Source organism: Lissotriton vulgaris, unplaced genomic scaffold (assembly GCF_964263255.1).
Source record: "Lissotriton vulgaris unplaced genomic scaffold, aLisVul1.2 SCAFFOLD_329, whole genome shotgun sequence".
NCBI classification, from domain to species: Eukaryota; Metazoa; Chordata; class Amphibia; order Caudata; family Salamandridae; genus Lissotriton; species Lissotriton vulgaris.
Genome location: NW_028241434.1, coordinates 10817 through 21632, shown reverse-complemented (window position 1 = coordinate 21632; position 10816 = coordinate 10817).

Genomic DNA, 10816 nt, shown 5'->3' with positions numbered 1-10816 from the left:
GAGAGGAGTAGCATGAGTTTTTGAAACGGTATACACCCAGGCAGACTTAAGCTACAAGGAACTGGCTAATTCGCAACACATTTTAAGAACAACATATGATAAACACACAAATGGTAAAAAACAATTAGTACAACAGACTGTTATGATATCAAAAATATATTTTTAATCTCGATATCTTTTTTTTAAAAAATAGTATAATAAGTGGTTTAGAAAATGTTACTGTGTATACATGATGAATATAGTCAGTAAATTAGTACATTGATTATGAATGACAATTCTGATACATTGTTAAAACCAAAACATAAAAGAAAATACATTAAAAGTTAATTTCAAGATTATTCCTTTAGATTTTGTTAGACTTGGGCTGTGTCAACGCGTTTCGACAAATCTTTTGTCTTCATCAGGACTTTAGAATATGCAGCCACTTTTTTCTAGATAAAATAGAACAGATTTTAGATAAATGTATGGTCAACACTTTCTAAGTTACATTCAGCAACTTTTGTTTTTGACTGACCGAGGCTGACCAACAATTCACAACAATTTATAACAGTCTGTTGACAATTTTTTTATATATATTTCTAATAAACACATGTCAGGCATTAGCTCAAAAGAGAAACGATAACATAGAATTCATTTTCTTAGCCAGGCTTGTATAATGCATATGAATGATAATACAGAATCGTAGAGACCGCAGAGTGCATTTGTTTTAACTGTTTATAGTTTGGCAAGGTCAGAAGGGTAAGTATTCTCTTGGGAATAGTAAAAGGAAAAGTGCATTCTTATTGGCGAAGCATTGTAAGAGCTTATTTTAGACAAATTTAGATGTCATAAGGGAGTTTATCCCGCTAAATCTTTGTCTATTTGTTAATATATAAAAACTGCTGGTTCTAACAGCCATTATCTAGTAGGCTATTTTAGTAACTGCTAGCTATATATATATCTATGTTCTTTCTTGGTTCCTCAATTTCTTCCAAATAATATCTTACCTATAAAGAGAAAGAATTTTGTAGTGACCTTCCACTGTAATCTTTTTTAGAAGACTGTACAAGAATGATGTTGGGAGTGAGGCACCTTCTCTATATTAGATGTGCGGTATGTGATATCTGTTAAATTAAAAAGACAAAACATATTGGTATTTCAGTTTTTTTACTCTATTTTTTAGTCTTAAATGCGGAACGGGTTATTTACTCTGACCCTTATTATTTCCTCATCGTTGGTTTTACCTGAAAGAGCAGTATTCACTGCGTACTTCTCACTTCTACCTCCGTTTCCTTCTTAACAATCTTCAATCAAAAATATGGCCAAGGGTCGGTTTCATTTAGTCGACGGCCACAGAACGGTCCACTTAATTATTTTCAAGTGGTACGTTCCTGTATAGATAAGAAAGAGATTCAAATCTACTTGTATTTGGACTGATGTTATCAAAACATATTCAGGTAGTATTGACAATTGTTGATTCTTATTATTTCATAGTTTACCTCATCTAGTGAGCATAGTTGCTCCAGACCGAATAGTACGCGATGAAAAACCGGGAACTGTGAGGAGCTGTGGTCTTTTAGGTGTGTCTTTCAGTTCTCACCGCTCCCTATGTTTTAGCGATTAACGGTGATTAAAAATCGTAATTATATTGAAATTGGCAACTTAAAACCATCCTGAAAATAAAATAAAAGGAAAACAGACATTCAGTGTTTTATCCCTTAAAAAAGGTTAAAAGTTAAGAGAGGTTAAAGGTTATCTCGGTTTGTTGCAAAGTTATGTCCGCGTCCCTTAGCGTTTGTTTACCTTTTGAAATCAAATCGACATGAAGATGGAAGACGGATTCGCTTGTATGGCTTTTAGCTTCCAAGAAACGGTAAGAGCTTAACAAACTCCGCGCTTTGTCTGCCTGACTCGCTGCAGACTTATTTATCAGCCGCTAACTGAAAGCCGTTTTGGTGAAACTCCACTTTAGATACTAAATGATTATCAACTCTAAACTAGTCACTAAGGACAGTATTTTCCTTACATCTTCCCCAGATTTCGGGTCAATGCTGCACCGCCCCGGGCACTTTGACCAACGCTATCGATATCCATACGAAGGAACCGCACTGAATAAACCCCCAGGAAGCTAAAAGCCATACAAGCGAATCCGTCTTCCATCTTCATGTCGATTTGATTTCAAAAGGTAAACAAACGCTAAGGGACGCGGACATAACTTTGCAACAAACCGAGATACCTTTTAATCACCGTTAATCGCTAAAACATAGGGAGCGGTGAGAACTGAAAGACACACCTAAAAGACCACAGCTCCTCACAGTTCCCGGTTTTTCATCGCGTACTATTCGGTCTGGAGCAACTATGCTCACTAGATGAGGTAAACTATGAAATAATAAGAATCAACAATTGTCAATACTACCTGAATATGTTTTGATAACATCAGTCCAAATACAAGTAGATTTGAATCTCTTTCTTATCTATACAGGAACGTACCACTTGAAAATAATTAAGTGGACCGTTCTGTGGCCGTCGACTAAATGAAACCGACCCTTGGCCATATTTTTGATTGAAGATTGTTAAGAAGGAAACGGAGGTAGAAGTGAGAAGTACGCAGTGAATACTGCTCTTTCAGGTAAAACCAACGATGAGGAAATAATAAGGGTCAGAGTAAATAACCCGTTCCGCATTTAAGACTAAAAAATAGAGTAAAAAAACTGAAATACCAATATGTTTTGTCTTTTTAATTTAACAGATATCACATACCGCACATCTAATATAGAGAAGGTGCCTCACTCCCAACATCATTCTTGTACAGTCTTCTAAAAAAGATTACAGTGGAAGGTCACTACAAAATTCTTTCTCTTTATAGGTAAGATATTATTTGGAAGAAATTGAGGAACCAAGAAAGAACATAGATATATATATAGCTAGCAGTTACTAAAATAGCCTACTAGATAATGGCTGTTAGAACCAGCAGTTTTTATATATTAACAAATAGACAAAGATTTAGCGGGATAAACTCCCTTATGACATCTAAATTTGTCTAAAATAAGCTCTTACAATGCTTCGCCAATAAGAATGCACTTTTCCTTTTACTATTCCCAAGAGAATACTTACCCTTCTGACCTTGCCAAACTATAAACAGTTAAAACAAATGCACTCTGCGGTCTCTACGATTCTGTATTATCATTCATATGCATTATACAAGCCTGGCTAAGAAAATGAATTCTATGTTATCGTTTCTCTTTTGAGCTAATGCCTGACATGTGTTTATTAGAAATATATATAAAAAAATTGTCAACAGACTGTTATAAATTGTTGTGAATTGTTGGTCAGCCTCGGTCAGTCAAAAACAAAAGTTGCTGAATGTAACTTAGAAAGTGTTGACCATACATTTATCTAAAATCTGTTCTATTTTATCTAGAAAAAAGTGGCTGCATATTCTAAAGTCCTGATGAAGACAAAAGATTTGTCGAAACGCGTTGACACAGCCCAAGTCTAACAAAATCTAAAGGAATAATCTTGAAATTAACTTTTAATGTATTTTCTTTTATGTTTTGGTTTTAACAATGTATCAGAATTGTCATTCATAATCAATGTACTAATTTACTGACTATATTCATCATGTATACACAGTAACATTTTCTAAACCACTTATTATACTATTTTTTAAAAAAAAGATATCGAGATTAAAAATATATTTTTGATATCATAACAGTCTGTTGTACTAATTGTTTTTTACCATTTGTGTGTTTATCATATGTTGTTCTTAAAATGTGTTGCGAATTAGCCAGTTCCTTGTAGCTTAAGTCTGCCTGGGTGTATACCGTTTCAAAAATTATTGTTTCCCTGACCCAGGAGTAGATCCTAACAGGGGGTCCCTGATACCTACCCAAGAGGAGTAGCATGAGTCCTTCTAGGTTTGTAGAAAATTAGTCTGGCGGCGTCGTTCATGACTATCTGAAGTCTGCTCAGCAATTTTTGAGGGATACCGACATACAAAACGTTGCCGTAGTCCAGACGTGCCAGGATCAGTGCTGAAACTGCTCTCCTGAGCGGGTCTACCATCAGGATAGGGGAGAGTTTACGCAGTTGTCTCATTAGGCCCACACATGTGCCCCCTAATTCCTGCTCCTTGTTGGGGATTAAAACATGCTCACTGCTTTCATTAGCCACCCTGGACCTCTCATAACTGATGGCTTCCATCATTGTGTGCCAAAAGTCCCATCATTGAAAGCAAGAGTCTTCCGGTGATTCTCTGCCCACTCATTACAGTATTTCGGAACCCCCACTGGAGGCACACTTTCCCACATTTATCCACACATCAGGGGATTGCCCCTCTTCAAACTCCCTAGACTTATTTGCACAAGATACTTTGCACCCGAGAAAAATTGAGATGACCTACCTCTTACCTAACCCATCACCCACAGAAAGAAAAGCAAGCAGGAAACTCCTGTTCATGCTGCTGCTCATTCAGATAGTGCAATCCAATTGCTAGAAATATCCTTCATTTGAAGTCTGTGGACCCGATTCACAGAACTAACTTAAGACAAAATCCTAAACTTACTACTTTTGGTATTCACAGAAGCTAGGATTTTGTCTTAAGTTTGCCTTAAGACAGACTTAAGTTAGGATTTTGTCTTAAATCTGTCTTAAGGCAAATTTAAGACAAAATCCTAACTTCTGTGAATACCAAAAGTAGTAAGTTTAGGATTTTGTCTTATGTTAGTTCTGTGAATCGGGCCCTGTATATTTACATGTTTAAAATGTTGCGACAAAATAGCTTCTGTGGCCAATAAGATGAGGTGAAAGGTGGAATCCTCCCTTTAGTTATCAGATCTAATGACAAATTGGCAGAGTACCCCATCACATTTGCAGGATGCCCAGTTTTACCACTAGTAGCGAAGTTGAGATTCTGGGAGATGTTCACAGAAATTGAACTGGTGAATGTGTATGTTTATAAATACTGTAAATGCTCCACATCTAGAAGTGAAATTTAAAGACGATGTAAGGTATGGACATGCTCGACTTCTCCATGCTGCATTTAGAAATGTGGGGACTTGTCTGGCTTTGTAAGCCCCAAAAAAGTAATTTGCGGAAACAATGCTAAGGGCCAACCTAAGAGTTTTAGGAGCTGTAGGCAAAATTACAGCACGTCACATCTTCCAAGCATATGCGTATGCACCCCAGGGAAAATCAGGCAGATACATTTTTAACATATACATTGCATCTTTAAAAGGACAGGTAGCACTAATACATTTTACAAGAGACATGCACACCATATTTCTATACTTATCACAAGGAACCATACTCCTGCAGCCATTCCCAGGCCCTTGGCTATAGCTGTCAGGCAATTAAAAATGCACATTAATGAAATAATAGATTTTTTCAAGAAGCAATGCACTCTTAGGGTCCTATTCACTAAGGTAAATTTACACCTTGTAATTTCCTCATGTGTAAACGTAGTGCTGCACCTGGTAGTAACATTATACTTTTTGCTCACTTATATGTCTCCACCCCCTCAAAATGGGGGGAAGCCGACTACAATGTTGTTTATTGGTGTAAACTTAATAATAGTAACTGTGCACACTTTAAATTAAAATAATTATTACCCTAGAACTGAAAAAAACATGCTGCACATAATTTAAAGAAACATATATTACATATACAATTATTATTATTTTAAAAGAATTAACAACACATTCCTCCATCACTATTGTTTTCATATTTCACTATTTAGTAAAGTGTAGGAATTAATTTATTTAACACATTTAATTTTTTTTAATTAAAGTTGTATTAAATTATAGTTAAATACAACCTTGAAAATATAACTGATTTAATTGAAAAATAATTTAAATTAAATATTCCCACTTAAAATGTATTTGTGTGTGTGTGTGTGTGTATATATATATATATATATATATATATATATATATATATATTTATATTTACATATATACATTTGCATGTAAACATTTGCATATACATGCATTCAAGATTTGAAATAATTAATTTTATTTATCATAATTTCCCTTTGGCTTTTATATTAAGTCACTGCCTCAATTATTTTAGATGGGAGTGTGTTGCAGTATCTGTGAGTGGTCATATGTGGTGCTAGATTTACTACATGGCTGGGTTATAATAAATTTACAACTATTTTGGGTGCTCTTTAGCTGTCATAGGTTTGGATGTATAGGGGCATAATATGAAGAGATATATTGCTGCTTTTTCGGCACATAGTGCCGAAAAAGCAGCGATTTTTTAATCTCAATATTATCAAGGCGTCGCTAACATGCATTAGCGCATACTAGCAGCCGGTTTTGTAATGCATCTCATGACAGCGATAGCTATCGCTAATGAGATGCAAAGTAGGTGTTCCCTCCTAAGACAACATGAGAAATGATCGCAAAACCAACATTTTGGTATTAACAACGCGGCCCCTGATCAGCGAAGCGATAACAAAAGGCGCACTAACCCCCCATTATCGCATGATTCTAACGCCTGCAAAAAACCTGACATAGCCTTATTGCCTATGGGAGGTGGATTGTATGGTTTAGTATACACTATCGTATTAGCAAGCTTTTCTATTATCGCTGCTACGTTATCTCTGGATTTCTCATGATAATGGGTGTTTTCGCCGCTATCGCTGGATTTCTTATCGCCTTTGAGATGAGAGTTGATAATACCGCGCTATCACGGCGATGAAATCCAGAGATAGCCGGCGATAAGAAAAACAGAGCTAAGCGCGCTTTGCGAAAATTATCGCAACTCGTTGGTAATATGCCCCATAGTTTGTGAATAGCAATGGGTTTACTCTGTTGTAGTGAGTGCTTGTATTTGTATGTCCATATCTAAACCCATACTTACTCCTCACTCAGCTCCTCCTTATCCCTTCAAACCCCCTCTCATTTAGGATTAAGTATTCCCTGTTTTCCAGTCCTTCCCTCAGGTTCATTTATTACTAAAACTGCAGTGGAAAACTCTTCAATGAAAAGATATGAGAGACAGAGGTCCCCACATCAGCATTTGTGGGTAATATTTTGTAGTAGGTGAGTAGTCCTATTGTAGCACTACTAAATGTAATATAAAGGGCACTTTGTGAATTGGCCTCACAATGTTATTATACATTATATTTCAAATTCATTACCTTAATGTCCTCGATATGTAAAAAAAAATTATGTGGCATGGTATATGAGATTTGGAATCGGGTCTTTTTTAGGGCTCGCCTGCTACTGCGCTTGCGCATTGCTGGCGAGAGATATTGGGGCTTAACCAGAGCTTAACTACCGGGCGATTTCATGCAGTGCCCGTGAAAAGCGCGTGCACATCAAAGCCATCTGCTTCCCTCCCACAGCTTCCTCCAGCGTGCGCTCTGCCCTCAGGCATTTCTCCTCCCCTAATTATTCACGGCCGGCCGGCCGTACTTTCACTTTTACGGTCGCCAGGCCGTGTCTCGTTCTTTCACGGATTCCATACACATCCTTCAAGATTACAGCAAACGTTTCCCAGAGCCCTAAACTGAACGAATCGAGACTGCCACTTTTTCACAACTTTGAGGAATGTGCTAATGTTGCTGGCATAGGTGACATAATCACACTTATAGTGCCATTGCGTCCTTCCTTCGTGCAGTCTTCTATTTCCCTTCAGCTCGTATTAATTATGCAGACCATGTCAGTGACTACACCAGAATTTATTCTGCTTTTCATATACTAAATATATCAGTATATAGAATGATGTTAAATCTACAGATTGAAAAAATGCATAAATATTTCTCTGTGTTAAAGAATCCCGTTACGTTAAAATAGTTCTCTTTCTGCAAAATTCTCCCTCTATCTTTCTGGTCTATCTCTGTCTATGCTGCATTTCTCCTCCCCTAATTATTCACGGCCGGCCGGCCGTACTTTCACTTTTACGGCCGCCAGGCCTTGTCTTGTTCTTTCACGGATTCCATACACATCCTTCAAGATTACAGCGAACGTTTCCCAGAGCCCTAAACAGAACAAATCGAGACTGCCACTTTTTCACAACTTTGAGGAATGTGCTAATGTTGCTGGCATAGCTGACATAATCACACTTATAGTGCCATAGCGCCCTTCCTTCGTGTAGTCTTCTATTTCCCTTCAGCTCCGGATTAATTATGCAGACCATGTCAGTGACTACACCAGAATCTATTCTGCTTTTCATATACTAAATATATCTGTATATAGAATGATGTTAAATCTACAGATTGAAAAAATGCATAAATATTTCTCTGTGCTAAAGCATCCCGGTACGTTGAAATTGTTCTCTTTCTACAAAATTCTCACTCTATCTTTCTGGTCTATCTCTGTCTCTGCTCTCCTCCCCCGGACACACCCATGGACCTTTCTCCTGCTACTCCTGCAAATTCTCCGGTACCGTCACCAACTCCGCTACGAACACACCTCAGATTCCCGACCCCAACCACCTACAATGCATCCTGCTCAACACCTGTTCGGTCCACAGGCACGCCATTGACCTATGGAATCTACTAGACACCACCTCTCCGGACGTCGCCTTCCTAACGGAAACATGGATGAACGCTTCCTCCGCCCCAGACATCACCATTGCCATCCCTGAAGACTATAAGATCACACGCAAGGACCGTACCGGCCACACAGGAGGAGGAATCGCTATCGTCCATAAAAAATCAATCCGCATCTCAACCAGCTCGGACGCCAACCTCGCCAACTCCGAACACCTTCACTTCCAGATCCACATCGACCCCAAGACCACACTCAGAGGCACCCTCCTCTACAGACCACCAGGACCCCGCGCAAAATTCAGTGAAGACATCACGGACTTCATCACTCCACACGCGCTCCCCTCCAAAGACTACATCCTTCTGGGAGACCTCAACTTTCACCTTGAAAAGTTCAACGACCGCAACACCACCACCCTCTTGGACAACCTCGCCAACCTCGGACTGAAACAACTGGTCACTTCCCCCACCCACATCGCAGGTCACACACTCAACCCCATCTTCACCTCCAGCAATCATGTCTCCTTCAGCCACACTACGGATCTCCTCTGGACTGACCACAGCTGCGTTCACTTCACCTACAACAAGCCAAAACCCATCAACCACCTCCAACCAACTCTGCAAAGAAACTGGAACAAAATCACCATCGACCAGATCTCCTCATCGCTTCTTCTAAACCCCCCAGCCCACTCTTCCAACCCAGACCAAGCCGCCGCCAACTTCACCCTATGGTTATCCAACACCGCCGACACCTTAGCACCACTGAAAAAACGTCAAAACAAACCTGGCAGCAAGAAGGCCTCATGGTTCAACGATGATCTCAAAAAGTCCAAGAAACTCTGCCGCTCCCTTGAAAAGGTCTGGAAAAAAGACCCAACCACCAGCACCAAGGACGCCTTCAAAAACGCCACCCGCACACACCACCAACTAATCCGAAAGGCCAAGAAAACAGCATTCAAGGATCGACTTGACAACAATGCCCACAACAGCAAGGAACTTTTCAACATCGTCAAGGAATTCACCAACCCCTCAGCCAACTCCAACGACATCACCCCCTCTCAAGCCCTCTGCGACTCCCTAGCCTCATTCTTCCACAACAAAATCGCTGACATCCACAACAGCTTCGACAACCAACCCGGAGACCAACCCACCCAACCATATGCTGGACCTTCACCCCCCTCGAACATCCTTAATGACGGGAACCCAATCTCCACTGAGGACACCATCCGCCTGATGAACTCCATCCACTCAGGATCCCCAACTGACCCATGCCCTCACCACATCTTCAACAAAGCAGACTCCATCATAGCACCACACCTCCGAGATGTCATCAACTGCTCCTTCAACTCCGCCACCTTCCCGGAAAGCTGGAAACGACGCTGAACTCACCGCCCTTCTGAAAAAACCCACAGCGGACCCCACCGAACTCAAAAATTACCGCCCCATCTCGCTCCTTCCATTCCCGGCCAAAGTCATCGAGAAAGCTGTCAATAACCAGCTCGCCGCTTTCCTCGAAGCCAACAAATCCCTCGACTCCTCACAATCTGGCTTCTGAGCAAAACACAGCACTGAGACCGCCCTCATCGCAGCAACAGACGACATTCGAACTCTACTGGACAATGGAGACACAGTCGCCCTCATCCTCCTCGACCTCTCTGCAGCCTTCGACACAGTCTGCCACAGCACCCTTCTACAACGCCTCAGTAACATCGGAATACAAGGAAAAGCACTTGAATGGATCACCTCATTCCTCACCGGAAGAACCCAGAGAGTCCGCCTCCCATAATTCAAGTCCGAGGCCACTGAAGTCATCTGTGGCGTCCCACAAGGATCCTCACTCAGCCCCACCCTCTTCAACGTATACATGAGCCCCCTGGCGGCCATCGCTCGCCAACACAATCTCAACATCATCTCCTACGCAGATGACACTCAACTGATCCTATCACTCACCAATGATCCTAGCACCGCCAAAACTAACCTACACGAAGGAATGAAAGAAGTAGCCGAATGGATGAAACACAGCCGTTTGAAACTGAACTCAGATAAAACAGAAGTCCTCATCTTAGGTACACCCCTCTCTGCATGGGACGACTCTTGGTGGCCGGAAGCCCTTGGGAAGGCACCCATCCCGACAGACCACGCACGGAACCTTGGCGTTATCCTGGACTCTTCACTCTCAATGAACAGACAAGTCAACGCCGTATCCTCATCCTGCTTCAACATTCTCCGCATGCTCAAAAAAACATTTCGCTGGATCCCCACCGAAACCAGAAAAACTGTCACCCACGCCCTGGTCACGAGCCGACTGGACTACGGAAACACCCTCTACGCAGGTTCTAC